The sequence below is a fragment of the Mus caroli genome, chromosome 9 (assembly GCF_900094665.2).
Source record: "Mus caroli chromosome 9, CAROLI_EIJ_v1.1, whole genome shotgun sequence".
Lineage (NCBI taxonomy): Eukaryota > Metazoa > Chordata > Mammalia > Rodentia > Muridae > Mus > Mus caroli.
The window spans coordinates 87,028,437-87,054,821 of NC_034578.1; positions in this window are offsets into that span (position 1 = coordinate 87,028,437).

Consider the following 26,385-nt stretch of genomic DNA (forward strand, 5'->3'; position numbering starts at 1 on the left):
TAGAGGGCGCTGCTGTACATGTATTTTGAAAGTGTTTCAGAATCAAACACACTCATCTGTTAATGTAGTTTTTGTTTTCAAAACCTGCCAGTAAATTCTAATCACATCATTAATGTTTAAAGTCTGTATTTAGACTTAAAGTAACTGAAAATACTTAGGCAGTAAAGTATTAAAGTTGTACATGTCATTGTGGAAATAAGTATTTTTTTAAATTATCTTCTAGTTCTAGTTATCTNTAAGTTAGTTTAGATGTTCTTGTAGCTAGTTTTTATATATTAATGTTCTGTCACTATAGTTATGTAAAAAATAGCCTGGCGCCCAGGAGATGTAAGCTGAAAATTTAAGAATGTCATTACTTCTGTGTGAAAGAAAAAGGATGAAGTATATATAAAGGCAATTAATTTGGGGTAGAGACTGTGTATTTTCAACACCATACTACAGTGCTTTGGGTGTTTGAAACTTTACAAAGTACAGATTGAGAAAAATGTTCCAATCAGCTGCTGCCTTTTTNAATCTATTTTTCTAAGCAATCATATATTTTAAAGGGATTTCACTAGACATGCTAGTTTCTGTATGGTTTTTAATGCACTCTTAAAATTTAGAAGTGCTATCTTATCATGTAACAAATATAACATTTTTCCATTAATGAAACAAAGCTAACTGGAAAAAATAACTCTACTGATTATATATATATATATATATATATATATATATATATATATATATACATATATATATGTGTGTGTGTGTGGAGTTATTATATATATATTTATATATATTAACAAAATGTTATAAATAATTTCTTTGATTTTCATGAGTATCAAAATCATACGAATTTACTTTTTAAGTTTTTCATTTGTATTATTGTTATAATTTTAAAGCAATCAAAATAAAACAGATTACAGCATATCTTATCAATACATATTTTGATAATATATTCGTACAAAATCAAACTTGAAAAATCTCATGTATTAGATAGGTGCTTTGCTATATCTAAAGTGAATTAGTACTATGCAAAATTCACCAGTTCCTTGTCTATCGGGGCCAAAGCNGAACGACAGCTACAGATTTAAAATNTATTTGCTGAGGAAACACATCAGAAACTCAAATGTGACTATGTTCTTATCTAGTTTTCACTGTTGGCTCTTAACACTTAATTTCATACTTAAAAGCCACTTGATTTATCTCTTCTTGTTACAAGTAGATTTGGTACAGCTAAATACAGACGGACTGGTAGAATATATGCTGGCATTAATATGACAGTATCCTTTGTAGTTAAAGCCACATAATCAGTGAGATTTTTTACATTTGATTTTCATTCTTAAACACCAACGAAANAGCAACAGCGCCTATTCTCTTCCTAGTTTGACTTGCAGAAAGAAACAGGCCAAGAATGACTGGGATACGTAAATATGTATTCTATGCAGAGCCGGTGAAACTAAGTACAAGAAAAANATAAATACCTCGTCAGGAAAAGTTTTCAATGTAGCTCAGGCATAACTTTTCAACTCTTCCAGTTATTTTAACATCAAAATAAGCGTGGCAGAAAGCACAGGAGGAAAAGCGCCCAACTAAAACGGCTCCTAATGTGCTCTTTTGAATAGGGTATCCAAAACTGCCTGTTTAGGCTGCATCTAATCTAGCACAAGCAGGTGTTGTCTGAATTTTATGCCATCCACCCACGTTTAAGTAGTTTTTCACCTTAAAACTAGGAAAGAGAGTCGAGGAGTGAAACAGCCAATCCACAACTGAGGTAACAGTTGCCTTGTACGATAGACAAGTTCTTTGGGACCAAGATACCCCACAGACTGACTAACTAGGACAAGGGATGAAGCTTGGCCTTGTTCACTGCCATCAAAACAAAAGCTCATATTGCATGAAAATCCCGTGCAAATGAGCCACAATGGCGTGAATGACAATCTCCTAAGACCATGCAGCAAGGCCCGTGTTTGATCTGAAACACTGTTAATCTTTCTCACACATAGCACACTACTTGGGAAATCCTTCCCTACAGCCGNAGCAGGAGCAAGAGATGGAAAGGCATCAAGCAAAAGTTCCGTCTTGGCCACTACTTCATTTGAGTCATTTTTCACTTTGGTTTTTTTGGTAGTTTTGTTCAGATATTCACAGAAAATTTAGACCTCACTCTTCTTTACTTCAAAACTTTGTGTTTTTTAAAAAAACAACTGTCTCTTTGGTATAAATATATGGTGTTAGTGTTATGTTTTAAAAGGTTTCCAAGGGCTATAACAATTAGAGACTGTTTGAAATGTCTTATTTGTGTAGGTTGTGTCATTAATCCTAGTGGAATCAGACTACACCAAAACATGTAAGAAAGGAGAAAGCTGGGATAGGAGGGGAGAATAAAAGATAGGGGAGGAGGGAGAAAGGAAAGGGGAGGAAAAAGGTGGGTAGAAGAAGAGGGAGGGGGGAGAGGAGAGACGGAGGAAGGGAGGAAAGGCTGAAGGGAGGGAGGAAAGAAGGGGGGATGGGGGAAGGAAAGAAGGAGAGAGGTTTTCTACTGTAAGAAAAGACTGATTTGGGTGTCTCCATTTCAATTTAAACCATCAAAATAGCTCATAAGAAATTACAGGTCAGACTTTTGAATCACAGANGGCCTTTNATTTTGCTTTCTAATATTTAAATGAACTGTTTGCTTGGAGAGCCAAATATGTAAGGCACATGTGTTCAGTACAAGCTGAGTAAGTCATGCCAACTCAAAGATGGTAGGAAGTATGCCTCCTTCGTTGTGTTTTCCTTTTGAAGTGTTGCCTAAAAATCAGGCCTGGGCTTCAAAGAGGAGGATTACAGCCTTTATCCAGCAATTAATATGGTTGGGACTCAGAACATCAGCATCTAACCACAATACTGGCCAACAGAAGCATAGCAGGAATTCATTCTCTTTCAGGACTTAAGTAAATCATAAAAATGAATAAATAAGCAATAATATATTGTTGATACTTGGCAGAGAAAGAAGGGGCAGAGCTAAGCTTTTGCATTGAATAACCAACCTGCGTTTTCATATCCAGACAAACACTTCCAAAATCTGAGATCCCTGGACCTCTAACAAGGTTTCTACATCTGGATCATTTTACTCTCCCACCAGCTTTTAAGGAAGAAATGCTCCCAGTGAGAAATCCATTCCTTTCTCCTTATAGAATGGATCTTTTGGATGTGGTGAAGTCCTTCTTCCTGTCAAATTTCAAGGTTTCAAAACATGGTCAGAATATAAAAACCAATAAGACGCTGTAAGATCTGCAGGAAGCATTTTAAGCACATTAGATTACGCAGTGTTCATCCTAGATGACAGAGTTGGGCCTCATTTTTCTTTCTCAATTTCATTATAAGAATCTTCTGACAGGGGATGCCACGGGTGTGATCGGTCAGCACATGATCCTTACACAGAATCTTCTGGCAAAATCCTAGAATGATGATTCCCTCCTGTTACTGGGCAACTGTAGAATTGAAGTCCATAGAACATCTTTCATTTCACCTCAGTACTTTGCTATGCTAGATCTTGAATTTTTTTTTTAAATTTTAGCTTGTGTTTTATTGAGATATTTCTCAGGTCTCCCAGCAGGCTTGTCATGTATCCAAGGCTAACATGAAATTTTCTGATCAACTCTGATCTCTCTCTCTCTTGTCTCTCAAGGCCGAGATTACACACAAGTAGAGTCTGAATATTAAAGAATGAAATACCAGGAAACAATCTTTCAGAACACGAGGCTAGTGGGATTTAATCTATCTGTATAAAATGCATGTTTGAACCTGAAAACAAAGAGGTATCTATTCTAGAAATGGGAGCTAGAATATTGAATATTTAATATTGAATAGTAAAGAACAAAATATCAAGCAAAAACATTCAGAACAAGTGGGTTAGTTGCAATTAATATATCTATATAGTGCCCTGTTTGGGTCTGAAGACAAAGAGTCATTTACTCTAAGGATGGGAACTCCTGTCACTATAAAGACTGATCTTGGAATAAGAAGAACATCTTCACTTCCACACAGAGATAAGGGGCTGCCCTCTCAAATCACATACAGTTGCTGTTCTAATTTTTTCTTACAGTTTTTTTTTCTGTCTTGAAAGAAATCGCCATGTGCAAAGAATTTACAGAAAAATATCAGAGCACCCTGACAACCTAAGCAATNGATTTATTTCGTTAATAAACAATGATTATTGTTCAGTGCAGTGTGTTGTGAAAGATGCTCGAGGAACACTTGCTGTAAACTCTAAATATATTTTTTAAATTAATGTGTAATAGCCTCTTTGCTCTCAGATCCATACTTACCCCTAGATCTTACACATAAATGTTGAAGTGAGGTCACAAAGATACTTCGTTTTCTATACTCCTCTTGCATGTATTTTATTTCCTATTGCCTTGCCTTTGGCACTCATCATAAAGATCCTGATAATATGCTTTAGCTGTACAGAAAGTTGGGCAGAAGAACAAAGAGCAGTTGACGGATTAAATATCTGAAAGCAGGCAAAGTCATCCTGCTAAGTGAGACCATTAGAAATGGGATTAGCGTTTATGCAAACTTAAGAATCTATTATTCTGAGGGGGCAGTGAGCAGGATGTAAAGTGAGTAAGTAAAATCATTAATAATAATNATAATAATAAAGAATCTATTATTCATTTTCATTTTTGACATCATTCTGTTGCAGCATCGTGATTCCTAGACCACAGTTCATAAAGTCAGGGAGCCTGCCAAGGCTATTTTGCCACTAACAGCAGAGTCCTTAGTGTTATATAAATTTGTACAAGGGGAGGGAATAAAAAGATTCAAAAGGCAAGGAAACAAAATTTTTCAACCACTAAAAAGAGAATAAAGAACGAACACTTGCTTTTTAATATTGCATCTGATTTCTTAAATAAAATTCGCTGATAGTACACTATCATTACCCACCAAGCATGGGGTTTGGCACTGTCTACTGAGGCACATCTACCATGCTCTCCCCTCCTCTGTATTTAGTTGTCAGCAGGCATATTTGTTAAGGTACAAATTATTCAAGCCCGGTTTCAAAAGATCCATAACCTATTTAGAGTTTTAATGTTACTAGACCCTCCCACAGCCACTAGCCTATTCCCAGCCCACTTATATAAATACATAGATTTGTACTTCTGGGGTCACTGAAGGGTACTAATGAATATGTTATTTATACAAAACTACAGGTTCATTAAATAGAATCTATTTAACTGCATTTTTTTTTTCAAAATGTGTTGTCAGGTAAAGCTTTACTTGTTTTATCCCCCAAAGGAAATCAACATTTTCTATAGCAGTATGTCCTAAAAATACTATTTTTAAAGGTGATAACAACAGAAACACGTGGCTACTCCTCCTTGTAAATCTAAATTATCATTAGTGCTCTCAACACTTATGGGCCAATGTGCTGTTTTTATCTTGTAAATTTATTTACCAGTCTATATAATAATACATTTAAGTGGCCTTACCAAACAAAATAAAGGATAAAACTATAAATAAGTGGAAATTTTTTTTTTCTATTTTTGCCCTCTGTTTAGTGACGTAAGCTCTTCCAGTGAGCTAATCCTTTTCATGTTGATGTATTCTTTCATTGAGTTTTTATGAATAAGAGAGAACCACAACTGACAATTACAGCCTCTTATTGTTTACATCTGAAACGTTCTATGACAGCGGTTCTCAACCTTCCTACTGCTGCAACCCTTTAATACAGTTCTTTATGTTGTGATGACCCCAACCACAAAATTATTCCACTTCTACTTCATATCTGTAATTTTGTTACTGTCATGAATCATAATGTAAATATTCAATATGCAGGATGTCTAATTTGCAGCCCCAAAGGGGCCTCAACACACAGGTTGAGAACTGTTGTTTTATAAGGCCATGGTGCTAAATGATTGGGCTTTGAGGTTAGGAAGATGGAAAGCCAAATGGATTTGGTTTTACTTTCACTTTCACTTTTACTTTTCCCAAAGGAAGTGTGTGAAAGAAGTCTACTACCTGATGTATGGCCATCTACAAGAAAGCCAAATGTCATAACNAGACAATATGTAAATTTAACTGTATAAAAGGCTAAATACATCTTTTCCTAGTTGACTGAGGAATACGGTAGGAAAAGACATTGGAGGGTCCCAGATTGTTTTCAGAGAGTCTTTTACTACATTCTTTTGATGCCAGCATAGAAAACACAAGGTCTAAAAGAGACTCCACTTGGAAAGTAAAAATAGTTGTATTTGTAGGATTAAGACCCTGAACTTTTCCAGGCCTAGCAAAATACATCATTTACTTATCTTTAAGATTTTTGAGAACAGGAAACTTTTTTTTTAGAATTTTTTCCTGGTGCTAGAGAAATGGTTCAGTGATTAAGAGCACTGGTGGCTATTGGATAGCACCCTGACTCAGTTCCCAGCATCCGCTTGGCATCTCAAAGTGACTGCAACACTGGGAGGGCAGGTCCTGCACCTCACCTGGGCAGTACCTTAGAGTTGGCACTCCCAGTGTGGGTGAGAGTGAAACTCTGAGGGCATGAGTGGGAGAGCAGAAGGAGCTGGTTCAGTCCCTCAGCTGCAGCAGCATTCACAGACTTTGTGGGAGCAGGGCAGTGCTAGAGAGCTCACCTTGCTGGTATGGTGCTGGAAGGGAACTGGTGGACTGCCCAGCTCAGCTATCTCCCATTCCTGATCTAGGGCCTTGAATTGTCCCATCCAATCATCTACCCCATCTATGTACTGCTGGAGTGTGTGAAGGGGCCAGTCCTACAGATCCAAAGCCTCAGGATCCCCATGACACAGGGCAACAACAGGATATGCAAGAAGAGTCCTGGTAAGGATCCACGATTGATAGTAGAGCAGAAGCCAGAGGCTTTGCACCAGACCAATGACTCATTGCAATGAACATTTGCAGGTAAAGAAGTGTGGCCAAAAGGACACACTATACCTTCCACAATAAGATGACTTTGTTCTTTTGGGTGAGAAATTGCAAGGATGGTTTAAAATATTCGCCATATATATGTCTCATTCTTTTTCATATGGGCTAATCCTCAGTTTCTATATTCTCCCAAGATTTTCTCCTGTAGTTCTGTCCTTTTGCACCTGTCTTTATTCTCTTGCACATTTTGGGGAGATTTAAATTTAAGTGGGTTAAAATTAAGTCATTTTATTCATTCATTCATTTTATTGCTACTATGAGGGCCTCATGCACACTAGTCAAGAGCTCTCTTTACCACTAAACTCCTCACCCAAATTTTAAAATGCATTATTGCAGTTGTGCTAGCCATATTTCAAATGCTCTCTAGTCACATGTGCTAGTGGTTATCAAATTGAACTGCTCAGCCATGAAGCCTTTCTCTCATTACCTGAAGCTATTGACAATGTTGTCCTAGAAAATAGAAAAATAGAAATACTCTAAGTACGTTATTCTGGATATGTTATGTAATCTTATCAATTATTTTTCTACCATGTTTCAGTTTCTGTATATTCTGAAGTGAGAAAAGTAATGGTATTAACTTCATAAGTTATTGACTATAAAGAGCATGCTTATATAAATTGACAACATGAGTATAAATATAGTAAGAAAATAAGTTTAGGAATAGACACATGAACATAGGATTATGTTCATTTTCTCTCTTCCATAATGAATATTTCCCTCCTATATTAGTTAATTTTTTTTAAAAAATTACCTTGGTCATTTATAATACATCCTAATGCTCTCTGAGTTGTTTTCAGTAGTGACTCACACATGTGATCTTATTTTGCTGTAGACCTATCGTACAACAAGATAGGTATAAGTATTAAATGCTAAGTTCACACCTTCAGAGTTCAAGCACCCAACAAAGTCTTCATAACAAAAGGAATAGTTTTCAAGCTGCCAAATCATATTAAATTTGGTCATAAACATTATGAATCATGTGTGTGTGTGTACATGTCTTTGTCTGTGCATAGAAGGGTGAGAGAATTCTCACTCATTTTAAATTATATGCACATTTATAGTCTCAAATATGTTTTATTCTTATGGTCTGCTCTGGAATTGGAAACATAACTTTCAGTGAGTGTATAAACTGCTTAAAATCTCCCAATTTAATGAACTTTCTTGAATAAACTACATAAACTCATACATTATAATGTCCTATTGGTAGAAACCAAGAAAATTATATTTTAAAAAGGTCACTGGGGAAATAAAATAGGAATGAGGGGTAAGTGTGATCCAAATATGACATTATCAAGGAATGAATAGAACAGTATTTTTAAAATCATTGATAATAGGGTTCTGACTACAAAGAAAGGCTCTGGGTAAGACCTCCAGCCTTAGAAAGAGAAATAAAATATCTGGGTAACATGGTGCTGTACGCTTGTAATCCTGACAGTCAGGCAGGATAATTATAAATTTGAAGCTATCCTGTGCAACATATTGCAATACTGTATCAAAACAAAAGTATTTGGTTTTGCTTTGAGCTCTGTTATCTAAAACAAAACGATCAAAAAGACAAGAAACAAAGAACAGCAATCATGATATTTGTGGGAGGAATGGATGAAAACAGAACATATCATGGCGAATGAAGTAACCCATACCCCAAGACAAATGACAAATGTTCTTTCTTNTTTGTCCAATCTAGTTCTGAATCTTTAGATGTAAAACTACATAACCTCAAATAACCAGAGAAAACCAGGAAGGCCAAAAGTAACCACAACAGGAAGTGAAAAAAAAAAAAGATACTCTAGAGAATGGGATTGTAGGACACAGAAGTTAAGAAGGGAAAAATATGGGGGCACTACATCTGGAAAGGAGAAGGAGGGAAACATGGGGGGATAGGGAAAGAGGAAGAATGTAGAATGTCAAATTTGACTGAATATACTATAGGAAATCTTATCAAATGTTTACTTTATAATGTATATGTGTGAATGTGTATTAATATATATATATATATATATATTCATCACTAATTAAATGATTTATACTTAGAGTGATAATGTGCCCTGAAGAAACAAAGATCATCTAACAGAAACCCTGGAGCCAAGCAGGAAAATCTCCCTTCACGTTGTTAAGCAGGGAAGCTCAAGAGACATGCTAAAACAAGAGAAGCTACTGACATTTCCATTGAGTGCCTCCCCAAACTTAGTGTACGCCCCTAAAGACACGGCACAGTTCAAACACAGAGCTTGGGAGAATCAAGCTGTAATTAATTTGGATAGTCCTCCCTGAGAACTGGCTCTCATATTATCAGAAGATGCAATGAAGGCTGCCAAAGGAGATGAGCAATCAAATCCTACCTTCTGAACTGCAATGACTAGACTAGCAATATATCCATAATGATGCAATAGTGGCATTTTTGTCATGAGAGTAACNACAGTTGTCTAATTGGACTTAAGACTCCCTCAGCAGGAAGTAGCCTGGTACTATAAACCTAGTGAAACATCCACAAGTGGAGAGGTTATAGATGCAAGAGGAGAATCTAAACCATTTTCCTAAATATAGTTTCTAACTGCACTCTAAACATTTTTCATTATACCCAGAGATAATTGTAGCCTTCACACCTCATCAAAGATTCTTTTGGCAACANTTGAAGGCTATTACAGATATCCACAATTGGTCAAAATCCAGAGAACAAGTAACCATGGAGCACATGACTACAACTTATACATATCGAAACACAATCAGCCCCCCTGCTACTAAGTTTCAGGGATTACCACAAAGAAAGGATCAGAAAGATTATGGAGCCAGATGCCCAAGGTGTCTGATGTAAGATAGTGTCTTTGATATATGACAGTTATGCTACATCCATGAATTTTCTTACCTGAATCTAGCCTTTATAGTACCAGAAGGTACCATGCAAGCTTCCAGAAGAGGAAAGCAGCCAGGAGACCTAGCCATTTTTGTCATCACTGAATCGTAACAATGACCAACATGGCAAGTACAGTCATGGAATGTTAAATGGACTTAGAGTCCGCTAAACAAGAAGGAAATTATGCCTGGTCCTATCATAGAAAACCACCTAGAGATCTTAGAGGAGAACCTACACCACTTTGTTAAAATATATTTCTTAACTGCATTCTAATCATTTATCCTTGTACCCACAGATAAGGGTTGTTCTCAACCCTCATCAAGGAAATATCTGTTCACAACGGTCAGAGATAATTAGAGAAAACCAGGGTCAATCAAAATACAGTCATAGAGCCCAGTCCCAATAAATAAATCTACAGAACACTCCCACACCCAAGGCTCAGTAACACAGCAGAAGAGGAGATGAAAGGGTTGTAAGAACCAGAGGATTGGGGTGTTTGCTGTGAGATCGTGTCCCCTAGAATGTCAGAAGCTATAACCATAAAGTCATACATACATGATTGTCTAAACATGAGCTGAACAACGAGAACAACAGCAGACATACAAAAGTGGATGCAGGTGGGAGCCTAGGAAGCCTCAATTCTATACAAAAACCTACAAGAAACTAAGGAATGCTGAAAGCAAGAAAAATAGACTATCCCATGAAAGAACACACTGATTTTCAAGAACCAAGTAGTCAGCCCTGAAAACATACATGTAAGTAACATTATACAGACTGAGCAAGTTGTTTTTAATGTACTTATAAATAATATGTATATACCTATATGTAAATAACAACAATTAATTTTAAAAAGTGGCCATGAATTTGAAAGAGAACAAGAAGAGGTGTGGGAGGGGCTGAAGGGAGGAAGTGTAAGTGGACAATGTTGCAATTGCATCGTAATCTCGAAAGATAGCAGAAAAAATTTAAATGATAAACATTTAACATGCTATACTTACTTTAACAGCATGCATTACTTTTAATAACTATGTAAGAGTCATGAAATTTTCCTCACCCCAAAATGTTGCAGTGTATAAATCTCACAATGTGATGATTATCACTGGCAACCTTCAGCACACGATGCCATTAGGAGCAGAACCACTAAGCTGAGCCTGCTTCTTCAGGAGTGCATTTCTGTAGAGAGAAAAGCCATTTGGTTCTGCATCCTCCTGAAGGAACATAAATCAGTCTGACATTTCCAAAGAGCAACTTGGAAGTGCAATATGAAGACTTGTATTTCAGCATCACCTTTAAAGTTTTTTCTTATAGATTACCCAATAATAATAATTGCAGTTCAAAGGGGAAACTGCTATTCAATTATGAGTACATTTTTGCAAAAAAATACCTTGTCATTTTCTGTTCTAAAAGCAAGTCACAAATCTAGATTCAGATGTACTTCTTCTGGATTTTGAAATGTTGACAATTTTCAAATACTTTAAAAACACTGTGTTGGCCAAAACAGCCACAGCTGTTCATAGAATCAGGTTTGCATGAAAGTAGTTTGTGAGCCTGCCCACATGTACTTACACAACTAAGGAATGTATGCAAATGAATGTGTGTTTTAATTAGTTTCCCTAGATCAAAACCCAGGAATCAGGAATGATAAATTAGCCTTGTGTGCAAATGTTTTCCTCACTATGAATGTTAAAATAAAGAATAATATTGGCGTTCAGCTATAATTCCAATAACTTTAAAGAAAGCCTATCTAAAATGTTTAAAAAAATATACATAAAAATATTTACATATATATATNTTTTAATTTTTTCTTTGTGATATCTTAAATTCTAAGACATAATTTCTGGAAAGGTATCACAACTCCGTAGGTACTGTAGGTAATTCTTATTTTAGTTCAGACCAAAATTAATTTAAAAAGCTTCCATTAAATAACTTTTATAAAATGAACCAAACTCATTTAATATGCCATGGANAAAGTTTTGTGTAACTAAAGCACATAATAATAGTGTGATTTTTCTGGATGGAATAATATTGCCTTTAGTGTTTATGAGCTATTGGCAATGCCCTCCACATACTCACTTCACTTAATTCATAGAACTGGTAAAATGCAGTAATTATTTCAGGGACTATTTGTCCAAAGGATTTTCAAACTCCAACCATGGTTCTTGTGCCCAGATATTTTTAAGCTCTTTTGACTTCACACATTGAAATTTATGGTGCATTTTTCCAGTACTCCCTGCTGGGTTCCTCATCAGGTCCTGGCTGCCAAGTCACTAGGAAACAAGAAATGAATGCTGGAAACCCCTGTGGCTGTTCTGAACTAAAGAACTGCAAACATGACCAGAGTTCTCCACAAACCCTTCTAGACTGTNAAAAGAAAAATGGTCACAAGCTGCAACCACTCAATGAAGCAATATTTTCCTTATTACTTGCAAAGCCTTTTATTTATCCTCAACAGTATCGTGTTTGAAACGATTTTAAGACTGGGGCAATATTTGGTGTAGCCATCTGCTCTCTCAGATTAGCTGTCAGATGAATAGAGTGTTTGTAGTCAATGTTTTCACATTGATCTAAAATATCAACAACTTCAATATTAGTTCATGACATTAGTAGGAAATATTTTCATATTTTTACATCAAACAAAATGTTGAGTTTTTTTCAATAACATGTCTCCAAAGTCACTGGTATATGCAAATAGATTCTAATTGAATATAGAAGACAGAGGCAGTCACTGTCAGATGAATTTAGTATATCAGAGTTCCGTCTGTACTTGGACTTTTAAGAACACATCTTAAGTTTGGAGATTCCTAACCATCCACCATTACAAGTCCCTTCTGGGCAATGATCTATCAAGTTCTGACTGTCTCAAACTGTGTGCACCAGATTCTACATCCATCACACTCACACTGGCTGCACTTTTAACGAGAAAGCCAAGAAACAATAATTTTCAATTAAGAAACTAGAAGAGTTGGGGTTTGATTTATGATTCAAGACTAATTATCAAATAGCTGGCCTAATGAAAATTAAGCTGCTGGTTACTGCAAAGATTTAACTTCATTTTCTTGAAGAGACACTGATATGATCCAGAATGTAATTTATTGAAGTAGTATGATGTATTTTAAAAGTCATAGACATGTAAATGAGATAATTATCATTTTAAATGAGAAGGCTAATTATTTATATTATGATGAATTTTATATTCTGAGTGCATATACACCTGAAATAAAAGCTTATCTTTGCTTTTGGTAATGATTTTCACTTCCTTCTTAAGCTACTGGAAGATCTAAAAATATTTCACATAGTTTAAAAGCAGATAATACTTTCATAGAAGAGAATTATTTAACAGCTTTAATTGTTGAGAATTATTTGATGTAATTTATTCAGAATGAGTAAATGAAAACTTTAAAACCATCTAAACTATTATCAAGTGAATGTAACAGACCATGTGTATGTTATATTAATTATGTCATTTAAGGGGTTGTTAACTACAGAGTTTGTGGGTTGCTAATGTCTAGGATCATAAATGTACAAGGATACAGATTAATTTTACCTCATCCTAGAAACAAAATACTTTACTGTGGAGGTGTGTGTGGTGCTTTCGCCAGTTTACACCTCATGTTGCTCTACTCTGACTCTTATCCGCCAACTATGCTGATCCACACCTCAGCTCCTTAATCCTGCATTCTCTCTGGGCCAGTTTTCTGTGCTCCTGTAGCCTGNTAACTTCCAGAAAACCACAGCTCAGAGTTTAACTCCCTTTTCTTCTATNCCACTACTAGATGTTGCATGCTCTACTCAATCAGCAGAAAATTCCTCTCCTATCCACCAGGTTGAGAAAGTATGTTTGCTTTCTGAAGTCATGAGTTGTCTGGGCAACGCTTTTCAATCTTACATATTACTGTGAAATTTATACTTTTTTAAAAAAATTTAATGGTGAGTNGTAGTTTGTGCTTTTGAGTTCATGCATATTTACGTGAACCTTTCTAAATGGAATATACTTCAATAAAAATACTTTAAATTTCTATTTATTTCCTAATGCATATAAATCAGAAATGTATGGGGATAGAACTTGAGACACTAGAACCGTCNAATGCTCCCAAGCTAATTCTAACACTCAACTACCTGTTTAGAAATACTGACTAGATGTGTTGAGAAGTTTTTCTTTTCTTTTTTTTTTTTTTTCCAGAAGGGTAATTTCCATTGGAATAAATCACATGTGAACTCAAAACCAAAAATTATAGCCAGTAGTCATGTGAACACTTCTAAGACATGTTANGCTTGCCTCTTATAAGTGACATGGTTGTAATTTAGAATTATTCTATTGGAGTTGACAACATATCCATCACGATTGTAATTTCTAAGACATGATCATCCCTTTGGTCTTAGCATTATAGTAGTATTTATTTTATACTTCTGAATGTAGGTTTTTTTGACTGCACTCCTANGTGCTCTAGAGGTCCCAAAGCTGGTTCAGTTTTTCAACACATGTTTATCACAGCACAAATATGATGTTGCTTGATTTAAAAGAGGCCTCTGCTAAACAGAACATTAGAAAGAAAATTCAGAGTAGATTGAGCAAGAGTAATCTTGTGATACTGATTAACTACCAGCAAAAATAGCAAAGATAATTAATAGGGAAAAATCTGATAATTTTTTAATCATGATATATCGATAACATAAAAACAGTTCTAGGAACAGCTTTGTCATTGGNAAGATTAACTTTCATCCATCCTTTATACTGCTACAAAATTTGTTTATACAGCTACTAATTGAGTAATTCCCACTCAAGCAAAGCAGCTTCCTTACAGCTTTCAAATCTACTTGCTCTCTCACTCTACCCTGTGCTCAGGATTGTCTGAAGTGCAAGCCTGCTTGAATCCCTACATGATTTCAGAATCTTTAACGCAAACATGCTTCCTAAATTATTTCTATTCAAATCGATGCTTGCAGATGTGCTTGTCATCTTTCCATCACCATAATGAAACACCTGAGGTAATTAACTTATAAACACTTTTTTTAAAACCAGTAGAATACTCAGTTATAAAAACTTTTCTTAATTTTTTTCTTTTATTACACTAGTGAGGAGCATAGTGAGGATTTTGGTTTCTTTGAAAAACACAGAAATATTATGGTGATATATTTCCATTGTAATCTCAGGAGGAGGATATGGGGCTGCTTCAGACTGTTCACAGTAGCTGACTATGATCTGCCTATTGCTCTAGCAGGGATATGATTTTGCCAGGGGCAGACAGTTTCTGTGATTGTGTGATGTTTGGAATTCTGGTAACTTTTCAGAGTGAATCTAAATGCTAGAGCCCCNATAAACAGGATGGTAGGTTGTTGGTTGCTGTTGACTGATGTTGGCTGCTGTTGTTTTCAGTTTGTTAGGTAGTCATGTGCAAAGAAGAAATTAGATATCCTCATGGTGAAAATCAAACTTGTCTCAAGGAACTCGATGGCCCTAATCAGCACAAGGTAGTGTAAAGATAACATTGCCCCCATTTTTCTTCTATCCCTTTTTCTATTCTTTCCTTTGTTAGGAGGTTGGAAGACTGGGAACGGGGGTAGAAAAAGATGGAAGGAAAAAAAATCCCACAAAGTAGTTGTGCATCTTGTTACTTAAGGTCACAGTCTACCATATCCATAAAGATCCTCTGAGTTCATTGCAAAATGGGGGACTCCCTTTTTCCAAAAGAGCTACTTTTCTCTGCCTGACCTGGGGAGTTTGATCCCCAATATTATACCTGAGGAATGTCACGTAGTCCTTGACAAACTGAACCTATCCAGCAAATACCTAAGGATTCCTGGAATGACTCTCCCTGCAAATAAGGCATTTACGGTATTTTAAATTCTATCCAATTATTTACTTTATATTCACCCTGAAAACTCCTTTCCACTTTCCAGTATTCATATATAGCCCTTGTCTACCAAGAAAAAAGTGTATGCACACCAGCTATTTCACTGAAGATTGTCTAAAAGAGCTTCCCACACCCACCAAGCACTCACTCAGAGCCAGACCAGGATCATGAAGAATGAAGACCACACCCATTCTGGACTCTGCTTCATCCTTCCAGCCTGGTATGCAGTGGTGCCTGGGAAAAAAATGGAGAATACAGAACCACAACTTGTCCCCAACATGTATACTACAGCTGCGTATACCACAAAGTAGTCAGAGTCTGGCTGCAGAGGGCCATTACACGATAGAGGTTTTACTGTAGTTTCAGTTTTAGTAACACAAGGAGATTTTGTAGTACAATATTAAAAAATCACAATGAGTTCTTTTTAAGGAGCTAGGCTGTGGTGTGTACTGGTCTGAAGATCACCTATGGACCAAAATTTAGCTTGTCGAAGCTTACATCATGTTCTTGCACGAGTATAGGAGAATGGATAGCAGGAAGTGATACTTTGATGGTGAACTCAATACAATCATTTACCAAAGCTGTCCTAATAACAATTCAGAACCACACAGATCAAGTCTACACAGATAAACAACAATGTAAACAAGTACCCTCTGCACCTATAATTTTGCAAAAAGCGTGTTTGTTATACCTGTTTCATCAGCCAGATTTGTGAATGGTGTTGTGGTGTCATTGGTATTCTTTCATTAAGTCATAAGCTTGGGTCACATCTACATCTGTTTGTGATATTACTGTGTTTATCTATGTTAATTGAGATTCTTACTCTATGAGTGATTAGAAATTAGAAAGAAAAATCCATGTGACATGAGATTAATGTTTGGAAAGTCAGTCACTATGACTTTCTAGTATAATGGCCACCTCCTAGATTGCACCTCGGTGTTTCCTAAGTAGCTTCTTGTCTAGTGTNGCTGTGCTTGGCCTACAACCCTATCAATCTAGCCAACTGAACACTCTATTAACTTCCTCCTGCGTCCATGTCCTGTCCATCATCAACTNTTCTTCGTGATCTTCTTATGATTTCCAAATCTCTTCATTTGTCTCTTCTCCCAGCTTCCAATGGTTCTCACCAGAACTATAACAAATAGACAATTGATTTACCCAAAGACAAAATAACTCTATAAAAGAAAATATCATGATGTTATTCATACATAGACTACTGTGATGGTTTTGTAATGATCTCTGAATAAAATTCAAATCTAAAAGAGCTAGAGGAATCAATTATCACTTCTCATTTTATCTTTTAGTGACTAGGGATCTTTTTTTGTAAATTAGGTATTTTCCTCATTTACATTTCCAATGCTATCCCAAAAGTCCCCCATACCCTCCCTCCCACTCCCCTACCCACCCACTCCCACTTTTTGGCCCTGGNGTTCCCCTGTACTGGGCATATAAAGTTTGCAGTGACTAGGGATCTTTTAACTACATTTGTGTCACATCCTAAAATGCTCTCTCAAAAATCCTCAATACTATCACCAAATAAAAGTGCTCTATCTAACCTCAATCTGACTTTAAATTTCGCTAATAAAAATGCATTCTTTCTTTTCTTTTTAATTATTTAATTTTTGTTTCTTTGTTTGTTTATTACCCCTCCTTCACACAATGTTCCTCCTCCCATCCCCTTTACCTTTGAGAGGGGGCCCCCTCCTGTATCTCCCTACCCTNGTGCACAAAGACTCTACAGGATTAGGCACATCCTCTCCCACTGAGATAAGTCTTTCTTGCTCCCACATAACTTCAGACCATGTAAGTTTTCATACTTGTACAATATTACATAATTTCTTTTGCCCTTAGTAAAAACAATATTATATTTATTTGCTTGTGTGTTATATATTAATATTTAACTTTCTCAAGAAGCTGTAGGATCTTACTATAAAGATATGCTTTTCACTCAGATTTTTACACCATGCATCTAGTACAAATGTTTAGAAAATAATTCTCAGTACATTGTAAATTGAACCAAACAGAAGATGGCACTGACAATGACCCTAGCAGTTCTCGAGCTACTATAATTACATATGAAGTACATTTGTTCTCAGTATCTTCAGAATCATGTACACAGTTAATTTCTGCGTTATGTTGGTAGATCAATAATATTTACTTTTTAATGTATTTGTTTCCTTGCTCTGGCCCTTTCTTCCCTGCAACTGTATCTTCCCTCCACATGCCCCATTGATTCTCTTACTCCTACCCCTTACAAGAATTTTAATTCAGTCATTAGCAATCGAGATGTTGCTTATACTCTGTAGAACTGCAGTAATTCTCTCAAAGAGATAAGAATGATTTAGTAATTTCTGCTGTATATCTGCCATGTGACAATTTTTTTTCTGTGATATACACAGAAGACAAACAGCAGATGATACAGTAAGGAGAGCTAGCAATACCCAGCCTGTATGGCCTGTTTGTTTTGTTTTGTTTTGTTGTTTTCCCTTCCTCCATTTCCTACTGATAACTTCAATTGGAGATTATCTCATACAGAAAAGGAATCAATGAAACAGAGGTTTCTTTAAAGCCATTTGAGGACATCTGCTTAGGAGGATGCTTCAGAGAATAAACCCAATGGTACTTTTCAGGCAAATGCTTAGCACAGTTCTAAGAAAAAAATTGCAGAATATTGCTGTTTCAAAGAGAAGCTTGTATATGATGAAAACAACTAATAAACTAGCAAACAAATCAAAGTTAGATGATTCCCGAGTCTCAAATCTCCAGTAGCCGAGTTGTGCCTTTGTAGTGTCTTGATCAGTCTAAGCTCTGACAAGGCAGCAATGAAATCCAGGAGAGGAGTCTCCTAGTACCAGATTTCCTTCAGTGCTTACTGCATCTCAGAGAAGCAAATACTTAACTCACCCATTATAGATGAAGAAAGTCTCCAAAGCCATCCATAAAATCTGAGAGAATGCTAACTTTGATCTCCTTGTCTTCAAACAAGGACCTGTAGTTCCATGGTAAGAAGCAATACCACAGGGTCTATAATCCACAAACGCAGGGTGTGGAATCTAGATAAGCAAGAGTTTTTCAAGTGCAATTGTTAGAAAGGGCAGCATGGATCAATATGAGGCAAACGTTGTTAAGAATGAACTCCAAAGTCAGAAAAACAAATTTCATAGCCACAANGAACTGCCTGCATGTGCAGGAGAGAGGTGCAGAAAAGTTATTCTAGAAATCCACATAATTCGCAAAGTAGAAATGGTGTTCATTTTGTGACCAAAGGCTTGTCTGCTTAAATTTGAATTGGAAATGTGCACCAAACTAACTTTAGTTATTCCTGATTCTCACAAAACCTTTCTACAGAGAAAGGGAATGGAAGAATCCATTGTATTTTAAAAGTTATAGTTAAACAATGATTTGTAAGCAAGAATCTTCATTTGTATTCACCTTTGAACAACTAATGTAAATGTATGAAAACTATAGAGACCACTAGGAGAGTAACTGAGATGCCAACTGAGATTTGAACGCTACGTTTTAAAAAGTATTTCTTCTTAATGCTGTGTATGGATGTGTGAANGCAGGGATACACAGAGGCCAGATGATTCAAATGTCCAGGGTGTGGAGTTACATGCAGTCATGACTTGTCTGATACGAGAACTAGGTGCCATACTCAGATTCTCTGGAAGAGCTGCAACTGCTCTGAATTGATGAACCATATCTCCAAGTGTTTAATAATTCAAGTGTTTAATAAACCTGGCACTTATGATATAATAGAAATACAGTATGTCCTCTTTTAATGATTTGCATATATTAATTTGTTTGATGACCACAAAACCTAGGAACTATGAAAATTATGAGACNCAGTCTCACTCAACCACAAGCAAGTAAAGCAACCTAGTTTAGCAACCTCCTCAGTGCTACTCAGTAGCAGAGTCAAAATATAAACCTAGACCTTCTGGGTCTGGTGTGCATATGTTTTAACCAGTGCATGCTGTGCCTGGCTCTTGCAGAATTCTATTTCTGCTGAATGATTTGATGCCCACATAATAAAATGTTCAAAAATAGTGATCATAAAAATCTACATCTCAACTAGTTCTAGTTCTACAAACAAAAATTGTAATCTGTGCAACAAATATTTATTTATGTGCCTACTGATCTCAAAGTATTGGCCACCACCCATGTAGCATTTAGGACTAAGTTAAAAAGTCATACACAAAAGCTTGTCATTTAACAACCCAGGACAGTTACATAACTAAATCTATTGAATACTATGCAACACGGCAAAGCAAAATGAATCAAATTACCAGTCCACAAACAAACAAAAACCAAAAATGGAATTTCCAGCTCAATATAAAGCAAAGAATATTTGAAAAATGCCATAGGAAAATACACTATTTTATGTGTACTTAAAAATACATATATAAGAACCAGGCAGGTAGGGAATCCTAGAACCAATTTGGATGCCTCCCTCCTTAGCTATGGTCCCCTCGAACTNCAACAATGTGGAACCAGAACCCAAATCCTACTTCAGAGAACATTTGCTTCCTACTCTCATAACAGTCATCCACAATTGTTCAAAATGGGGAAATAAGTGATTTTGGAGTACCAAGCCCCAGATGATACATCTACAACACAGCTACTGTATATAAGGTTCAGGGAACATCATAGAAGAGGGAGAAGAAAGATTAAAAAACAGAGAATCAGGATGTCTGCTTTGAGGCAGTTTCTTTTATAACTGATAGGGAAAGACTGAAATGAATCTCAACAGTATGGTTTCCACAAGACCTGAAAAATGATACCAGCTGACATATCAATATAAACAGGGGAAATCTCAAAAGGCTTCACCCTCTAATTAGCTACAAGCAATCTTAGAGATAAATAAACAATTTATTTCAAATCCAAAGATCAGCCTTGGACACAAGAGCATATGAGCAACACTAACTCTTGTGTGTATATATAGAATAGCCAAGGAAGTGGTCATGAATTTTAAGGAGTATGAAGAATGTAGGAAGATTTGGTAGGTGAGACATAGGAATGGAAATGATGTAAATACATTATGCATATATGAAATTCTCAAAAACTGTAAAATTTTTTTAAAGATAGTATTGTTTGATGGAGAGATTAGTAAATGGTTAAGAGCACTTGCTTAGTTCTTGTTCAGTTCCTAGAGCCCATTTGTTGGTTCACAACTATCTGTAATTCCAATTCTAGGAGATTCAGTACTCTCTTCTGACCTCCATGGGAACTGAAAGCAAGAGATGCACTTACATAAACACAGTCAAACACTCATTACATTTTAACAAACCAAAAGAATATTTAGTTTGTAGGATGTATCAATGATTGTGGTGAGAAGCAGGATAATATGGTAGAAATGATTCCTGTCTATAAAACAATTAATAAAAATTGCTGCTGCTATCTGTAGTTGCCTGATCCCATTAGTTTATAATTTAGTACAGTGTTTCTCAAGACCATGNTCATTTAGAGTGGTTACTTAAAATTAACACTCACACAGAGCCTTACTGTAGCAGAAACTTTTGCAATGGGGTTCAAGGTTTTGAAAGATTAATAAGATCTCAATATCTTTCACACACCCTAAATGAGAAATAAATGAGACAGAAAACTTAGATGAAATCATAGATAATCGCAAGGCCTATCAATCATTTATACTAAATACTAACTTATTTTTTCTTTATAATAAGACATAATATATTCAAACATTTTGAATGCCAGTCACCATGCTTTGAAACATGATGATATAGGTATACAATGAGTCCCATGACTAGCAGAGACTGGGGTGGAAAATTCAGACTCAGGGTGTGGCACAAATCTGACCCATATTGAGAACTGCAGGCATGCTGGGGGCTCAACAAGTCAACAGTGGCTGACAGTACAAGATGCAGTCTTAGAGTAGGAATGAGAGCCAGGGTAAAGGACAACTGGCACCTGGGAGCAACGAAGGCTTGAAACTCAGATTGGAAACAAATACCAGAGAGTAAGGCCCATAGACATGAAGGGTGTTACACAACTTGTATCATCATAAACTCTGAACTTAAGGAGGAAAACATAAGCTGTCTGAGACTGATCCCCACAGAGGAAGTTCCACAACTTTTTTTCTTTNTCTTTTTAGGACAGGATTTCTCTGTGTAGCCCTGGCCATCCTAGAACTTGCTCTTCAGACCAAACTCTTTGATTCACCAAGATCAGCCTTGCTTCTGCCTCCCAAGTGCTGGATTTCAAAGCATGTGCCACCACTGCTCAGCAAGTTCTACAGCTCTTAATATAAACTACAGATCCATGGAGGCACCCCAAGCTTACTGAGAATGNTGTCTAACTCCCAGAAGACTAGTCATAGAATTACTGGCTCTCAACATCAATTCCACAGAGAAAAATAATATTTCAAGTCTACTGTATTCTCTCCTACTCATTTTAAATACCTCCACGAAAAGAAGAAATAAATAAATTTAAATAAGTAAAAAAGAAAGAAAAACCTGAGAAATGNAATTCAGATGCCCAGAGCAGAAAAAGAAACTAAATGGAAAAATGGAGACAACATGTCTTCTCCAAAAACTATTAATCCCATAGTAACTTCTCCCAATAAGAATGATTTGGATGAACACAAGTCAAAAATAAAAAAAGAATATCTATGTTCAAAAAACTAAAAAATACATCAATGTACTCCAAAATAACAAAACCAAATAGTTGAAATTAGGAGGTCAATTCAACAGATGAACACAGAATTCAATGAAAAAATACAATTGCTGAAGAAAAGTCAAACTGAAATGATGTTACAAATAAAGAACTAAATATGCTGGGCAGTGGTGGATCATGCCTTTAATCCCAGCACTTGGGAGGTAAAGGCAGGTGGATTTCTGAGTTCGAGGCCAGCCTGGTCTACAGAGTGAGTTCCAGGACAGCCAGGGAAACACAGACAAACCCTGTCTCAAACAAACAAACAAACAAACAAACAAACAAACAAACAAACAAAAGAACTAAATAAACCAAATTGAGATCTCAATGGATGCCCATCATGGATGAATGGGGTTGGGGGGCACAGACCTACAATACAAAGTTACTCACCTATAAAGAAAAACAAAATCATGAAAATTTCAGGTAAAAATGGAACTGGAAATAATAATCTTGAGTACAGTTAACTTCAGGTCCAGAAAGACAGACACCACATGCGACCCCCTCATATGCAGATCCAAGCTTCATATCTTTGTGTGTTTAACTTGGAGCACAAGTAGAAATAAGAAAACTAGGAAAGGGGGCATGTGGAAGGCATGAAAACCAGTGGGGGCTAGATTACTGGTAAAATGAAAGGAGAGAGGTGGGGATAGGAAAGCTTAAGCAGTGAAGGATTCAAAAGCACGGGGAAAATCAGGGGATGAGGGAAAGGGCTAAAGTAAGGAACAACATAAGAAAATGGAAACCAAGCCTAGAGTGTGTGCGTGAGTATGATAAAGTTGAAGCCCGGTGAAGTAATGTGTCAACGCCCTAACTATGATTGGCTAAAAATAGTTTTAAAAATCCCCCGTCTGACACCGCAACTCTCTTGCTCCCGGAGCCCTAAGGAGATGCCATTGTGCTGAGAATCCACCGACCTGGACACCCGCACCGTGCTCTCACTGAACCAGAGAAGCTGCGCAGCCATGGCGCCAGACTAAGACATCTGGCCAGACCAGAGTTTAATGAAGCATGTGTGTGTGTGTGTGTGTGTGTGTGTGTGTGTGTGTGTGAACGACTGAGATCCTATTTCACCATTTACTTGTTTATAGCTACTTATGAATAAATAAGCTGTGATAACCCAACCTCTGAGTCAGAGGCTTCCTTCTCCCCTCTATCCTCAATCGTGACAATTCACTACAGCTAACCTAAAGGAAAACCACATGGAGACCTACTGTCTCACAGCCCAGTTGAAAATATATCTGGAGTGATTGTACACTACATGTGATAGGAAAGAATTCTGGGGACTGAGTTCTTAACAGATGATGAAGTAGGGGGAATGAGGGAGAAGAAGGATAGTAGAAGAGTTAGCCAAACTAAGGATGTATGTAAAACGTCACTAATTAGTAAGCTAATTTCAAAACCTAACTTTAGAAAGAGTTGAAACAGAATTAGCCTCTGTGGATGAACAGTGCTAACATACGAATACATAATTTATTCAATTAAAATTAGAGACATATTTTCCTATGAATTATTGGTTATGGGAGCCTAGGGAGGTCACCAAAGCAACATGGATCATTAATACTGTCCTTGGTTATCGGTCATAACTACATAGTAAGACCCTACTGCTGAAACACTTTGGCTATAGAGAACTCAATCTGAATCCAACTAGAACCTCCTCCCTGCACACTAGCTGTCACGGTGCAGAAAAGTANTATGCACTTCGAAGTACAAAGAAATAAATTGTCTTCCTGCTTCATTACTTGATGTCCCAGGAATGACCTGCCCACTGGTACAATAGTACAGTGACGACTATGAGGTAACTCACACATTTTAAGTGTATTTAAGGTTTGTTCTCAGGAGAAAATTTCGTGCCATGTACTGTAATCCTGGCTAAAAAATCTAAGGCTAGGGCTGGGGTCATAGGATGTAACCTTCTATTTTTATTTTTATAAATGGTAGTGTTGTAAAATTGTCTTCCCAGTATTCGTATTTATACCCATAGATCTGTGCAGTGAATAGCAGTGAAGGCAGACATGTATAACTGATTAGAATGTGTACAGTCCTAATAGCAGATATCTGCAGTATCAACTATCCTCCTCAAGTCTCAGGAAACACTTCAGAAGTGAAGGTAAAAAGAATGGGAAAGAGGGGATGTCAAATGCTGTTCTCTGGATGGCATGGCCAATCATATTGATGAATACACAGCACCTATNTTTACCTACACAATATCAAGGCAGACAAAATTTTGGCAAAGATTAGGGAGGTGCTTCCGGGCCCCACATCTTACTAAGGAAATATTGGCAGGTGAGGGAATGCTAGGGGAGAGAAAATTATTCTTTTTGAGAAGTGTCAGCTAGGAGTCTCATGTTCCAGTGGACAGACTTACACTTTGCACATATGGGCAGCTCTTACAGGGTATTATACTGGTTGGCTAGGTCAACTCTATGCTAAACTAGGCAGATCTAGGAAGATTACCTTGACTAATGATTGATATGAGAGAATCCTGTCCACTGTGAGTGGCATCAGCCCTAGACAGATGGTTCTGGTTGGTGTAGGAAAGCAAACTGAGCAAGCCACGAGGAGCAAGCCCATAAGCAGCATTCTTCCATGGCTTCTGCTCCAGTCANACCTTGAGTTCCTACCATGACTTCCCTCAGTGATGGAGTGTAAGCTATAAGGTGGGATGAATTCATTTATCCCCGTGGTATTTTGTTATGCAAAAAGCAAATGTAAAGAAGATAGATATAGTGGGTGTAATTTGGGATGGAAGGAAAAAAGGAAGGCAGGAAGCAAGGAAGGAAGAGAAGGGAAGGAGGGGAGCATGGGGAGAAATGAAAGAGAAAGGAAGGTAAGAGAGGAGAGAGTATAAGAGGAAAAAGAAAGACAAGACAAGAATTTGAGAGAAGAACATGTTATTGGGGAATGTGGAGAGAGTTGGACTGGNTATGTAGAGGGATATGATTATATTTCATTGTGTATATGTATGAAGTTAACAAAAATAAAGAAAAATACTTTAAAAACATAAATAAAATAGCAATACATTTATTTTTATTTTTTATTAGAGATTTTCTTTATTTACATTTCAAATGCTATCCCCAAATTTCCCTATAACCTCCCCCTGCCCTGCTCCCCTACCCACCCACTCCCACTTCTTGGCCCTGGCATTCCCGTGTACTGGGACATATAAAGTTTGCAAGACCTAGGGGCCTCTCTTTCCAATGATGGCCAACTAGGCCATCTTCTGATAAAAATGCAGCTAGAGACNCAAGCTCTGGGGGGTACTGCTTAGTTCATATTGTTGTTCCACCTATAGGGTTGCAGACCCATTCAGCTCCTTGGGTACTTTCTCTAGTTCCTCCATTGGGGTCCCTGTATTCCATCCTATAGATGACTATGAGCATCCACTTCTGTATTTGCCAGGCACTGGCATAGCCTCACACGAGACAGCTATATCAGGTCCTTTCAGCAAAATCTTGCTGGCTTATGCAATANTGTCTGTGTTTGGTGACTGATTATGAGATGGATCCCTGGGTGGGGCAGTCTCTGGATGGTCCATCCTTTTGTCTTAGCAATACATTTATACTTTAAATGTTTACAGTAAGGGGGAAGACCCCAGGGCGTCTATAGGGGTGACTCTAGCTGAGACTACTAGCAGTGGGGGATATGGAGCTTGAAGAAACCATCATTTGTAGCCAGGCAGGACACCAATGGAGGTATAAGGACACCAACTCACCCACGAAACCTTTGACCCAAAATGTGTCCTGCCTATAAGATGTGCAGGGACAAGGATGGAGCAGAGACTGAAGGAATGGCCAACCAATAACTGTCTCAACTTGAGACTTCTCTCATGGGCAAGAACTAATCCCTAACACTATTAATGATACTCTGTTATGCCTGCAGACAGGAGTCTAGCATGGCTGTTCTCTGAGTGCTCCACCCAGCAGCAGATAAGAAAAAAATTTGCAGAGACCCACAGCCATATATTATATGGAGCTCAGGAAGTCTAATGGAGGAGTTGAGGAAAGGATTGAGGGACCCAAAGGGGATAGTAATGCCACAAGAAGACCAACAGCATCAACTAACCTGCAACTTTGGGGGCTCCTAAGAGATTGAAACAGC